Source organism: Cavia porcellus, unplaced genomic scaffold (genome assembly GCF_034190915.1).
Source record: "Cavia porcellus strain 051 isolate PalLab524CR breed Dunkin Hartley unplaced genomic scaffold, mCavPor4.1 scaffold_2, whole genome shotgun sequence".
In the NCBI taxonomy this organism is placed as follows: Eukaryota; Metazoa; Chordata; class Mammalia; order Rodentia; family Caviidae; genus Cavia; species Cavia porcellus.
In genome coordinates this window covers 95568717-95583820 of record NW_026947485.1, presented here as the reverse complement: position 1 = coordinate 95583820, position 15104 = coordinate 95568717, and the positions used below count along the sequence as shown (strand labels likewise).

Below are 15104 nucleotides of genomic sequence, written 5' to 3'. Positions count from 1 at the left end.
TTTTAATTTATTAGAGTCATTGTATGCTAAAGATAGCATAAAATTCCTACCATTATTATTTCCAATAATGGTTAATAGAAGGTAATTATGAGATGCCTTTTATCTCAACTGTTCTGAACTCTATAGAACAGGAAAGTTAACCATACCAATCAGTTAGTTTAGTGTGGGTGCCACAGCCCCAATATTTGTGCCTTGCTAGTTAAATTCATAAAATTTCTCATTTAATATTTTGAAATTTTTTCTTCAACTAATGAGAAAAGTTAGCCTGTTTTCCAATCATGGGTGACATAAGATCAAGGGATCTGGGATAGATTTTAAAATCTTAATATGTGCTCCAGTAACTCTGAAGCAGGTGGGCCCTGAGAATGGCTTGTTAATGGGATGTAGTGTCACGTCTAGGGATAGAGCAAACCTCTCCTGGCAAGGTGCCTATCACCAGTGACCCACACCCTGATGCCAGGAACAGTAATTTTAATCATTGTAAGTCTTTGTTGCCCACTTTGTTTTCTGGGACAAGCAATAAGGTATAAAGATAAAGGCAATTTCAACCTTTTGGGAAATGGCTAGATTGTTTAAATCAGTTAGAAGTCAAGGACAAGTGATTCCAACTTACCTGAGGCCAGCAGGGTAGGAACGGTTCACCAAGCCCTGTTGCATGCCGGAAGCTCTCAGCCTCTTGATCTCAACCATCTCCATCTTCCTCCAGTCTCCCACCAGCTTTCCCTCTCTGCCACATCTTCTGAGCTGTGCTGCTTCCCATTTTTAACTCTTCTTTATCATTAGGAGTTAAGTTTGAAGAAATTTTTATCTTCACTGCCATTCATTTAAAAATCAAGGGGTTCCTATTTCTAGTTTCACTCATAAAAGCTCACTGAATTTATTTGTGCTTTGTTTTGTGTTACCTTTCTTTCTTTCTTTCTTTCTTTCTTTCTTCTTTCTTTCTTTCTTCCTTTCTTTCTTTCTTTCTTTTTCCTTTCTTTCTTCTTTTCTTTTTTTTTTTAGCAATGCCAGGGATAATACCCAGAGCTTCTGCACTAAGCTGCAAATCATCCTCTTTGAAACAGTGTCTCACTAAATTCCCTGGGCTGGGCCTAAAGTTGCTATTCACTTGTTTCAGCCTCCTGGGTGCCAGGATTACAGGTATGCACCACCATGGCTGGCTTCACTTTCTTTGTGTAAGGCTTAAGGCTGGAACTTTTAGAAACACAAAACTTATGCATGTTTTCTCTCTGGTAGAGGTATGCATTGCTTTCCATAGAGCAAAATGCTCAAAACTATGTATTCACAATTCATCTACTGACCTGAATTAAATGTTTTCATATAAGCAGATGGTAAAGGATACAGATGCAGGGAAAGAACTCACACCACAGACTGACTCTCCCATGGCTGTTGTGAAAAATCACCATGAACCAAATGACTTGACCCAAACAAGTTTATTATTGGATAATTCTAGATAGCAAAAATGCAAAACAGCTTGTACAGGCTAACATCAAGTTGTGAACAGAACTGCATTCCTTCCAAAGGCCCAGGGAGAAGTCAGTTTTCTTGTCTTCTCTAGCATTCAAAGGAGACCTGCTGTCCCTCACTCATGACCTCTTTGTTCATCTACAAAAGCTATGCTTCTTTGGCCACATCTCCTCTCTTTCCTGCCAACCCTTCTGTCTCCTTTTCACAAGAATCCCTGTGATTCCTCTGAGCACATCAACAATCCACAATAATCACTTCATTTAAATACCCTTAATTCATTCACACCAAAAACCCCTGTCATGGTTTATGTTTGTGTCCCCCAGGCCTCATGAGTTTGCACTGTTCATTTGTGATGGTTCATTGTATAGTGCTTGGATTGATGGGTCAGTGCTCCACCCACATAGGGGTGGAGCCAGGATGTGATGTAATGGCAGGAAGAAGGTGTGTCTTTCTCTTTGCTGGTTCGAGCTTGCTGTTTGCAGCCGCCATGAACTGCAGCCCAGCCATGCCTGCCTGTCTTGGAGCCAACTGAGTGTGGACTGAAACCTCCAAAAACTGTAAGAAATAAACCTTTCCTTTCCCAACTTGGGCATCAGGTATTTTGTTTCAGCGACGATCATAAAGTAACTAAGACAGAAATTTGGTACCGAGGAGTGGGGTCGTTTGCTGTGACTATACCTGGCCATGTTTTTCAAGAGGCTTTGGAAATGGCTTGTGGGCAGAGTTTGGAAAGGTTTGGACATGTCGCCTGGATGCATAGAGCTGGAGCAGCTTAGGCTGTTCTGTAGAGCTCAGGAGACCAGAAGGCTGATGATAGAAACCCTCATGGTAAAGACCAGGCTTGGGAGGTTTCTGCTGGGAAGGACTGCATTGGTTGTTGGACTCCACATGATGTATGTTATGGCTTGGCAGAAAGTTTGTCTGCATTTTGCTCCTGCCCAGAGACTTTGCCTGAGACTGAGACAAAGGGCAATGGACTGATTAATCTTGAAAAAGAAATTAAGAAGCAATCGAACATTGAGGCTGTGGCATGGCTATTGTTGGTGGCTTTCAGCCAGCTTTATGTTTCAAATCAGGAGCAAAGAGCCCAGCAGGATAATGTACAATGCTGTGAGTTTGGCCCAAAGGAAGATTCCAGGAAGGGTGTGGATTATAAAGACAGAGTTGAGATTTTGATTCCTGAGGAGAAATAGAGAGATAAGAAAGATGGCCCTGGGGCATCCCAGGAAGCAGGTCCCCACCCTGTGCAGCCTCACAGCAAAGATGAAAAATTTTGCTCAGAGGAAAAAGGTACAAAGTGCCATGCTCCAGAATGGCGACAGAGGCCAAGTGAGGTTCCAGAATGGCGACAGAGGCCACATGAGGTTCCAGAATGGCGGCAACACAGAGAAGCTTTTTCTCACAATCAGGTAAACAGAGCCCTGCGATCCAGGCAACTGAGCCCTACAGCCAAGAGAGAGAAAAGCCTGGCTACTGCTTCAGGTAGCAGCAAACCTTGGCGGCATCCACAAGGTGCTGATTTTAGGTGCAAGGAAAATGAACAAATTCTGAGGGTAAGACAGCTTCCACCTCGATTGCAAAGGGCCTGGCTGGCCATGCAGTGTGCCCCTGAGAGGGCAATTTGTGAAGATGTAAGTGTGAAGCCGAAGGTGCAGTGGAGACCCCAGAAGTTTGGAAAAGCCAGGAATGTGGATGATCCAAGGAAAGCTGCAAAAAGTGAGCAGAGAGGATTTAAGAGAAAAGCTGCTGGAGTTGAAATCGCTGGAAGTGCCCTGGGGGTGGAATCACCCAAGGCTTTTGGAACTTGCAACCAGATTGCTTCAGATGCTGAATGTAGAACTCTAGGACTTAATGTTTGCCCTGCTGGATGTTGGAATTGCTTTGTTTTGAATGCTTTCTATTCTTCTGTTTGTAACTTTTGGAATGGTAATATTTATCTTGTACCTTTGCATTTCAGAAATGTTTAACCTTGTTTCTTTTGTACAGGGGCTTATAGTTAAGAGTTTGCCATAGATCTTGGAGGAGACTTGGGACTTGGACTTTTCAGCAATGTTGAAGCTGTTAGGACTTTGGCAACTCTTGGAGATGGACTAAATGTCTTTTGTATAAAGGATGTACATGAGTCCTGGGGGCCAGGGGTGGAATGTCATGGTTTATGTTTGTGTCCCCCAGGCCTCATGAGTTTGCACTGTTCATTTGTGATGGTTCATTGTATAGTGCTTGGATTGATGGGTCAGTGCTCCACCCACATAGGGGTGGAGCCAGGATGTGATGTAATGGCAGGAAGAAGGTGTGTCTTTCTCTTTGCTGGTTCGAGCTTGCTGTTTGCAGCCGCCATGAACTGCAGCCCAGCCATGCCTGCCTGTCTTGGAGCCAACTGAGTGTGGACTGAAACCTCCAAAAACTGTAAGAAATAAACCTTTCCTTTCCCAACTTGGGCATCAGGTATTTTGTCTCAGTGACGATTATAAAGTAACTAAGACAACCCCTTTTGTCATATGAGGAAAAATATTCACCAGGAAGTAGATGAAGACATATTAGGAGAAGAACATTATTTAGCCCTCCTTGCAGAAAACAGTACAGCTAGGAATCCTAATATCAGGACTGGAGAAGGGTAGCCCCTTAGGTGGATGTGAGAAGGTTTGACTCCTGAAAGACAAACTTTATCTAAATCACAGAGCCAGGTCAAGTGTGGGAAAATTTTAGAATCAAGTTTTGGAGTCAGGCAAACACGAGGCCTCAGTGTCCTTATACTGTAAGTAGATTAGTAATGGTGTCCACTCAATGATAGGCTTATAATGAGGATTTTAAAAGATCGCATATGTAAGGTAGCTGGCATTTGGTGATCATGCAACTTGACTGATAGGTAAGACAGAGCTAGAGATGATATCAGTAGTCCATTTCAAACTCTTCCCTTCAAGACCAAAAGGACACAATGAAAGAGAAATTGCAAATGAAAAGTGATGGAATCCTGCAAGTGACCACAAAAACATGATGAAGTGACTTCCTCCTTTCCAGAAGCTGTAAGTTTTATATCCAGTGGTCAAGATTGCTTGCCAAATTACATGGCTAATTTCTGTCCAGAAGAAAAAAACAGCTCATAATATAATTCAATCAGGAAGCCATTTCCATGGTAACCCAGGACCAAGCTGGGTTTCTTTAAAAACATTGGGTTGCAGGATCCTGAGAAGATGGCAGATTGATAGGTAGCAGGGCAGAGAGCCTTTCTGAGAAAAACAACTCAGACACTAGAATTTACACCATGGAGAAGACCAGACAAAAGGAGAGGGATTCTCACGACCCAGGAAGAAACTGAGGGAAAAGAAAAAGAGAAAAAAATAAAAGAAAGGAAAGAAGGAAAAACATGGACGAAAGGCTGGAACCAGACTCACTCTCACTGGAGCTGGTCCCATGCTGTGCTGGGTATGCCTTGGAGCCAGACAACTCACAGTTGCGCTGAAGTTGCGGAAGTGTCAAAATTGGGGGTTGGTGAGCCCAAGACCCTTGGCAGGAAGACGTGGTGCAATGGCGAGCAGAACCAACATGGAGAGCTGCACTAACCCGTGGTGTTAGGAATTGGGTCCTGTAGAGGGGGTGACTGGCTGGATGACATATTGGAGTTGGGCAGGAAGCCCTGACCCGGGAACTGCAGTGGCATCAGTCGGCCACTCCTAACTCAAAGAGGACTGGTGGGAACTGCTTGGGCTGGGTCACACCCCTGGTCGGGACCCAATAGCCAGAGATAAAACTGTTCCTAACCTGTGACGTCTGCATGGCACAGACTAATGTGCTGAAGTCACTTGCTGGTTGACTGGCTCAGAAGAGTGGGGCCAGTCCACATTGTCCCTGTGTGCACCTCAAGACCAAGAGCAAACTGGAGAGGGCAGCAATCTCCTAGCCAGTGCACCTCAGAAAAACTGTAAGCAATATGAAAGGGCTTGAGACCTCTACCATACACCTGTCTGAAAGAAACCAGAAACATCACAAGAGAAAAAAATAAGAAAAGCCTCCAGCTGCTGACCCATGTAGAATAAGTCCAGGAGAGGTAAATGCAGAAGAGATCCAGGGCAACAATCATACAATATCAGCCACAGCATCAGCAGAAATAAAGAAATACTTTCATGATCTCAAAGACAAACTTAAAACTGAAATTCTAATTCAAGTGAAGCAAGATATAAAAAGATTAATAAAAGAAATGCTAAGCACCTCTCAAGAAGACACAGATGGAAGAATGGAGGAAACCAGAAAAAGGAGAGAAACGTTTGATGAAGAATATAAATAAAATTTAGAATACATGAAACAGATACAAAGAGATTACCAGGAAATTAAAAACTCCATTGAAAACTGGCAAAATTCCTTGACAGAAACTAAAGTTAGACTTTCAAAACTTGAAGATAGATTTGCAATGTGTGATTGTGAAAGGAATGATCTCTTAAAAATAACAAGGAACCAGGAAGTAACAATACAAAGACTAAAAGATGACAAGAAGATCTATAACTTAAGAATAAAAAACGTGAGCAAAGAAGCAGGAGTATACACGAATTAAATACAAAGGCTATTCACAGAAATAATTAAGGAAAACTTCCCAAGCATAGGGAAAGGAAATGATATTCAAATATATGATGCATACAGAATTCCAGCCATCTACAACAAAAACAGGTCTACACCCAGACATATAATAATCAAGATCCCAGAAATTCATCATAAAAACAGAATATTAAAAGCAGACAGAGAAAAGAAATAGATCACCTATAAAGGAAAGCCCATCAAAACCATGAGACTTCTCAACACAAACTATCAAATCAAGAAGAGCTTGGAGCAAAGTATTTCAAGCCCTGAAAGAAAATAACCTCCAACCCAGACTGATGTACCCTGAAAAACTGTCTCTTAAAATTAATGGAGAAACAAGATGTTTTCATGACAAAGAAGAACTGTGGGAGTTTGTGACCACCAATCCAACCCTACAAAAAATACTGAAGGACATTCTAGAGAGAGAGAAAAAAATCACCAGGATTCCAGCAACAATGGCAGAGAGGCCTCATTGAATGGAGCAGACAGTGGAATGCAGGAGAAAAGTAGACAACCAACAGCAGAAAAATAGCATAGCAGAGATGAGGCAGAGAAGACTAGCTATAATCTCTAACACAAATGGCCTTGATACACTAACAAAAAGAAACACAGGCAGAGTAGATCAGGAGATAGGGTCCATCGAGATGGTCTGAATAGGAAATATAATCTACCTGAAAGGATTAATGAACCGAAAGTCAAAGATGAGAAAACAATGCTCTATGTGACACAGGGAACCAGAGAGAAATAGGGACAGCTTGTCCAGCAGCTTCAGATAGGTTGGAAAGTCATGACACTTTTGTGCAGTGGAGAACTACTCAGCTAGAAGGAAGAAAATAGATAAAGGAAGTAGATAAAGTAATACAGCTCAAGATAAAGCTCAGGGGTAAAAAGGTTCAGCACCACTTAGGTAGATAATGGGCTGCCCCCCTAATCTAAAAACTAAAGGAGTTAGTGGGATCCAAAGTGTACAGTGCACCCTGAGAAATGGAAAGGAGAAGAACTGTCTAAAAAAAGAAGGCAGAGGACAGTGTTAATAGTGTATCAGGATTTAAAAGCCACATTAGTCTTATAGCTCTGTTCAGTTTGAATTCATTCTGTTCCAGTCTGTCTACTCATTCTAGATTTGAGGGCACAGAGAACTATCCCAAAACTAGCAGGATTTACTACAGTAACTATCCTTAATGTCCTATTAACTTAAACTGAAGCCCCGTATTACTTACACTGTGTTACTATAACTGATCTTATTTGAATCTGGTTTGTTAGATTGCCATTTTGTCTTGACTGATTTTATTCAAATTTGGTATGCTTGATAGTATCAAGTCTAAGAGCAGAGACAACTACTCTGAAGACAACAAGATGCAATAAAATACCCATCCTGGTTTGATTATTAACTGCTTTTGAAGTCCTACAGTGTCTCCAACGTTTTGTTTTTATTAATATTGTTATGTAGTGCTATGTTCAGTTATATTATGCCTGAGGATATAGACAATTCTATTGAAAATAACAAGAGACATCATAGTAGCTACTGTAGATCACCTAGTATTATGATTTTATATGTCTTTTTCTTTGAAATCTGTTTCTTAAATTGTTTTCTTATGATGTTTTGTTATGTTTAATTTTACCCTGCTTAAAATTTTAAAAACCAGAAATTTTAAAAAACATTAGGTTGGACCAGTGAGAAAAGTAAGTCTGATAAAGCGGTTGGCTCTGTACTGGTGGCAGCTGCCTGGCTCAGCCATGCTGCTTGGCTACTGTCTCTAAATGTACAAAGCAATAACTTTGGGAGTTGGTGCTTCTGTAAAGCTGACTGTATCTCATTAAAGTTCACAGGTTGAAAGCTGCTCCTTACCATGGTGATATTTGGAGATGGGGCCTTGGGAACATAATCAGGTCGTAAAGAGTCTGAAGTTATTATGCTTATTAAAGGTATCCCAAAGAGATGGTCACCAATGAACAAAGAAGGAGGCTCTTTTTACAAACACTGAATCTTCCAGAGCCATGACCTCAGGCACTCTGGGCAGTTGGAGGTGGGGCAGGAATGGTAGTGAAGTATACTTCCTTCTCAGGCAACATCATTTTTCTAGCAACAAGACTTGATAGTTGGAAACAGCCCAGAGGTCAGGGTACTTCCAGAAACCTTGAGCTGGACAGTTCTTCTGGTTGCATAACCTGCAAGATCAATTGTAAGCACAGGTGTGTCCCATCTGGAAGCTGATTTATTTCTCTTTGGAACAGATGAAGTGGTGGAATGGGGTCCTGAACAAAGCCTAGAATGACCCTTTTGGGTGAATGGTGATTTAGCTCTTACACTTACAAAGAAGACTGAGCTTCTTTTTTGGCTCCCACATTTTATTGGTGCTTGTATCCTGTGACCTACTCTGTCACAAATGGCTCAGGATTTTAAAAGTTACAAAAGTGAATTTGAGGACACCAGAGTAGAGGGGCCATGGAGTGGGGGCAGGACACAAGGGAACAGATGTGGTTCTGGCATGGGTCAGATGGCCATTTTAAGCAGTACAGTTGGCACAACTCCCTGTCTGCATGAATCAAGATTCTTGCGGCTACAAGAAACAGAAATGTAACCGGAATCACTCAAGCAAAATAGATTCATCCAGGGATACTTGTAAGCCAGGATGCAGGCCATCTCCAAGAGTTGAGGACCACCTTAAACAGTGAGCATGATGGGTGTCAAAGCTAGGGACAGGCTCTGCATGGCTCCAGAGGTAGCCCTGGGCAAAATAACAGACTATTTCAGGACACAGATTTTTTGATCCAGTGTAAGAATGAGTTGCCTTTGGGGACAAGTCACAATTCCTGTGTCACTCAAAAGTGGGAAGCAAACAATGTTATTGACACAGGGGAAATAAATATAACTCCCAACCTACCAGGTGCCTGATATGCTGAGTTTGTGTTCCCAAAAGCTGAACAATGAATCCTAATGAACAATGGAACTTAAGAGTAGGAAAATTTTATATAGATAGCTCCTGAGGGACAGGAGGGGATTGAAACATGGATTAGTAACAAGCTCACTTCTCAAAGGAAGTTTTATAGAACAAAATTAAGAGGTGGGTACAAAATGGGCCAAAACTATGATCAAACAGTAAGAATAAAAATGTAGCCACTCCAGTAATATGATCCAGTGGGAAAGCTGATCATGCAGCAAATGTAAGTGGAAAGCACAAAGATCTTTTTAGGAGGGGATGGACCAGGATGTCCTAGTCACCCACCTTTACTGGGCTGGACTTTGCTGGACCCGGTGATACCACTTCCCCTTTGGAGAGGCATGCTGAACTGATCATTTGTCTTTATTTTGAGGTCTGAACTTAAACAGTTGCACCGCCAGCCACAATTGCACTGTGTTCTCATCCTCAGCATTGACTCTCTCATGGCCTATCCCTTTCTGACTGCCTGTATTTTTTATCTAACTTAGCTTTCTAAAATAGTGTCATGCGATTGGGTCTGAAAAGGTCTCCCAGGCTGAAATAAGGAATTTATTCCACTCTTTGGTAGAATAAGTTGGAGATTGGCTGACTTTTCACTGCAGAAAAAATTTTTTCAAGGCACATCGGGAAGAAGCAAGAGACAGGTTTATCAGGCAGAGATTTTAGGATACACTCAAGAAAAAAGTGCAGATGCTCAGAGAAGAATGGGAAATATGAGCTAGAGCTGGGAATATTTAAGGAATGTTGGGGGTATCTTCAAAGTGGGTGTCTAAGATGTCTTTGCCTACTGTCTGCAAGGTTACCTATGTGGCAGTTTATGTAAACCGTCTCTGTGTTGAGACATGGTCCCCACTAGTATTGCTACTTCCTTGAACGTGAAAAGGACAGGTGAAAAGCACAGGCTTAGAGTCCAGTTTTATAGGTTTGTTGTGTCTTGAAGACCTTTAGGAATTTTTTTAATGAGTTTATGTCTTACAGCCGCAATTAAGCATGATTTTAAAATTTCAATTTCCTTGTCTCATTTCTGTCTACATTTTATTTTTTCATTGTACTTTGGTGGTAATTTGTGGAGGACGTTCTGTTAGATGGCACGCTAACGTCCATTCATTGCATCTCAGGTTTTGAAAGGCTGCCATCACTGGACTTGGAGTAGAGCCTGGACACAGTGTGTCTTGCTCCATACTCATCCTAGAGCTTGGAGACATCCCCTGTGATTGATCCTAAGAAGGTTCTGTGGCCAAAGGCTACATGAAGTCGTTACCAGGTTGTAGGGTGCTAGAATCTCCTTCTTCATGTGGTTTCCAGGTTCTTTCTGTCCTGAGCAAAGAATTGGTCGAGATCCACACAAAAGGTACTGAGGTTTTATTTACATTTATCAAAAGTAAGAATAAAAATGTACTCTGCAGAGTGACTTTGGGCCAAGTAAAAAAAGAAAAATGTACTCTCTACAGGATGAAAGTGAACCACTGTGAAAAAGAGAACACAGCAGCCAAGAGCTCAAGGATGGCTGTCTTGTGCATCTCCCACTCCTCAAGCTGATGTCAGGTCTAGACCGTCCTATCAAAACCTGCTCAAGTTCCTGCAAGAAGAATTGAACAAAGCCAGGTGCAGGGCTTTGGGAAATGTTCTGTGAATACATCCTGGAACTCTGTGATCAACTCCCACTGCCCATTTCCCCAACCAGTTTGCCTTAATTCCTTCCCCCTTTCCCCCAAAAGACATAAATCCTCATAATTTTTTATGGGGTGCTGAAGTAGAAGTTTCCATCTTTGTATAGATACTTTCTGCTGGAAGGGGCTATTGGCCCTGCCTAATGAGGATTATGTCCTCTCCAACTTCCTTAGGATGTTTGTGGGTCACCAGCTAGGTTGGGAAAAAAACCTGAAGTAGTACTGGAGTCTTGTTTTATGAGGAGGAACATCAGAGGTTCACAACCATAGCTTTCTCCGCAGTCCTGTGAAAATTCTAATGACTATTTCCCATGCAGGGCTTTTATAGCTTTCTCCTGTGCCCCTTGAGGAAGACCACCTTAAATGGTTCCTCAGGAACAGGAAATAAGGCTGAGGTCTTGAGGTGCTCCAAGGCCGTGCTTCTTCTGCCTCTCTGTCAGACTTGTTATTTCTCAAGTAGAGTTTAAACATGTCTCTCTGGTGTCCCTTACAATGAATTGCAGTGATCCATATGGGAAGAATAGCTCATGCCCTCCTTCTTGGTAAGCGACCATGGCACAAGCGAGAGGCAGACGAGCCAGGAAGAGAACCAGTCAGAGTCTCCCCTGAGCCTACTGGTGCCAAATGTCCCATTTCCTCACCCCACCCCCATTAGCAACTGGGAGCCAGAGGTCTGAGCATCTCTTGGGAGGACGACCATATGCAATACAGCAAATATGGAGGATTTCCTTCTGTATTCTCTTTGAAGGTAAATGTTTTCACTGTTTTGCTCTGTTTTGATTAATTGTTTTGCTCTATTCAATATTCTGTTTTGATAGGTTTATAATGCTCTGGTTTTGGTTTTATTTTGCTATACCTGATTGAATGGACAATTATTATGAAGAAAATGAGATATAGTATGGTAGTTATTACTGATATCCCAGTATCCTGCTGTGAAGTTCTGTACCAATTTCACTGCAATGTCTCTGTTTGCTTTGTTCTGTCTGGTTCTGTTGTATTTTATTATCTTCAAAAAACAAACAAACAAACAAAAAGAATAGTCCTAATCCAGGTGTGGTGGTGTATGCCTGTAATCCTAGCATTTGGGAGGCTGAGCAAAAGGATTCCTGTGAATTCAAGGTCAGCCTGAGCTGCACAGTGAGTTCAAGACTGCCTGAACTACATAGGGAAAGACTGTCTCAAAAATAAGTAAATAAATAAAAAGTCCTGATCTGGTGAAATGTTAGGACTTCTAGTTTTTGCCCCAAACTTAGTTTCATAGCTTCTTCTGTTAGCATAGTTGAAACTGCTACTGCCCTCAGGCAGAGTAGTGATTTAGCAGTCACTTTGTCTAACTGTTTTGAATACTGTGCCACTGGACAAATTCCTGTCTTATCTAATAGGCAGAGGAGGAAGCATTTCCTTAAGTTAGGTATTTCCAGGGCTAGAGCCTAAGTAAGGGCATGATTCACTACCCTGTCAATCACACTGTCAGTCATGCACTGAAAGATCCAATGGTATAAATCCTAAGCCAGATGTGCATTTCAAATCCTCAAGCCCAACACATTCTGCACCTGTGTCATTTCTCTCTTCTGCTTGTACCATTATGTTTTCCATTCATGCCACTCTCCTTTCTGCCAGCGTGAGCCTAGTTGCTCTGAGCATGACTTCACCTTTTAAACATTATTAAACTTAGGTACTTTTCCCATACTATTATGTACAACATTCCACTCTTTTTTCTTCATGTGCAAGAACCTAGAAACACATCCTAGACCTGCTCACCCAAGGTAACATACATATATGCATGTATACACACATTATACATATACACATATATGTACATAGATGTATGTACCTATATATATGCATCTCAGCATAGCTGAGCTGTGAAACAAAGCTGAGTGAAAAAAATTATATAATAACACACATCATACTGTATGTAGATGACCATACTGTCATCTATAAAAATCTTGAAGATATATAAAATAATATGCATTGCACATGAATTTATATATATGAAAAAAAGATATGAGAAAAGTGTGTAAGAAAAAGTGAATAGTAAAAATTGGCTTGGGGTGAGGAGGCAAGAAGAATGGAATTGAAGGGAGATGAGCAAAGATGCTTCCTTTTATTTATTTTAAAAAACACAAATACAACAAAGTATGAAATATTAGATCTGGTCAGGCAGGACACATGTTTGCTACACTGACAGACAGAAACAAGCTGAGGCCCTAAAAACTGGTTTTGACAGCATGCCCTAGGGTGGGGTTTAAGATGACTTTCTAGTAGGTCTGCCCAGCAACTCTTCTGCCTCACACCAGACTCCATTACACTTGGCCACCACCCTTCCTTTGTCTCTGCCTCCCATCTTTCCCCAGACCCACTCAGCTTCAACCACATGCCACAGAAGGCAAGATGCTTGCTCTATTTGTATAAAAAGACAGTACCTCACATCAGAACCTGAGAAAGCTGCTGGTAATGGGGGATTCCGGACACCTCGTGAGGATAAGGAACAGAGGAAGGCAGAGGTGCCCCTAAGTAATCGTCCTTGGCACCCTGAAGAAGACTGAAATTAGTCCAGAACCCATATCTCTTCCTGAGAGGAAGAGAGCTTATGAAATGGAACAGGTCTCACCTCTCAGGCAGAGTTCTTACATCTCGGTCACTGTGTTACCCATGCCGATCAATATGCCTTTTTCCAAGCTCTGCCCCAGGTAGGTCTGGAGGGGCCCAACATCCATAGTAGGGGAGCTCCCCAGAACCCATGTTTTTTACCATAAAACAAGCAAACAGAGGTCTAAACCAGTGCCCCAAGGAAGATGAAGTCCTGCTAATCTATAACGGGGGCAAGAGAAAGTGGATGCATTGGGAAAGGACACCAGCCCCCGAAGAAGAAGATCAGAAAGATGTTCCAAGCCATGGGTGATGCCCCTCTGTCCCCTGGGTCCTAAAATAGTCTCAGATCTCAAAACAGCTAGAGCCAGGGAGCAGCAGTGGCTTCATGCAGAACAAGTTGAATACTGAAACATCTGCAGACATCTGCAGACAGGTCTGCATAGCCACTCAGTTTTCATTCATTTTTGAGCTATGCAAGTCTTACTTCATGCCTTGCATTAGAGTCTGTGCATGAGGTCTGTGCTCTCGTGGCACTTACATTTTAGCAGGAAAAGTGATCAACAAACAAGCAGATCAGTGAGGTGGGTGTGTATGGAATGGCTAAGTGTGACTGGAGCAGACAAGGGACAGTGGGTTCAGTTGGGCTCTGAGCCCCTGCGCCAGGCTTGACAGTGCTTCCATAATGAGGTGGAAGATGCTGCCCACTTCTACCATCAGACTGGTGTATTTGTCCTTTCTTCTTTTCTCCTTCTGGGCACGAGTCCGGTTCATACTCTGGTGGCCCATACCCACCTGGAGATACACGGCATCAGGTCACCCCCTAGTGGACATACCATCCTCCCAGCCAGATTTACCATGTGTCCTTTCCTTCTTGCCTATCCCTGTAATAAATATTTTAGATGTTCTGGCGCTCCGATGCAAGATGCCTAGCTCATTGTACATGTCAGGTTCTCCAGAGAAACAGAACAGAATATAAATAAATGGAGAAAGAGACATACTACCAGGAATGACTCAAGCGGTCATGGAGGCTGAGAAGTCCTACCAGTGCCATCTGTAAACTGGAGGCCCAGGGAAGCAGGTTGTCATTCCTGTACAAATCTGAAGATCCAAGAAGCAGAAATGCTTGTGTCCTTGCTCATAAAGAAAGAAAGCAAACAAACTCTGCCTTTTGTTTTATCAGTGCTCTCTGCATATATGGGGAGGTCACCTTGAGGGGTGAGAGCTGCTTCTTCACTCAGACTACTGACTCAAACACTAATGTATTTTAGAAACAACCTCACACACATGCTCAGGAAAAAAAAATAAAACATCTTACCAGATGCCTGGGTATCCTTTAAGCTTGCCAAATTTGACCGTAAAATTAGTGATCATGTTACAGAACCCAGGTCCAGAAACTCATCTCATGGAAAAACCAATATCTAAGAGTTGGAGGGAAATAAAGGCTTTCTTCAATGATCAAAGAATAGTAAAAACAGAGGTCTGCTCGCAAATCAGCTTCTCCTCCAAGTGAGTTGAGGAGTTACTGACACAGATATGGAACAAAGGGGAGAGTGTCAGACTCATTTCTCAGAATGGGCAAAGATCTTCCAGGAACTCAGGTGTCATCTATTTCTCTCCTTTCATGGTCTAGTGTATCTGGTTATGGTAGATGCTAACCTTGAAGGAGAAGAGTGAAGCGGTCAAGTTACCCCTGTGCTATAGCTCTGGACAAATCATTTCTCAATTGATCAACATGTCTACATGAAAAGGAGTAGAATCTGACCCAAAGGTTAGCATACTAAAGGAAACAAAAACACCATGAAAACAGAGATCCCAAGCCTCTTCACTTCTTTCCAGTCAGGCATCAGACACGTGCAGTGTG

General features: G+C 42.2%; 1 long non-coding RNA gene across 1 annotated transcript; it reads left to right on the top strand.

Annotated features, from left to right (window-relative positions):
* Positions 1-1768: 1768 nt before the first annotated feature.
* Positions 1769-11694, top strand: LOC134475229 (uncharacterized). Its single transcript, XR_010046261.1, has 3 exons — positions 1769-3873; positions 10097-10329; positions 10430-11694. It is a non-coding gene; the product is annotated as an uncharacterized LOC134475229 (long non-coding RNA).
* The last annotated feature ends 3410 nt before the right edge of the window (positions 11695-15104 follow it).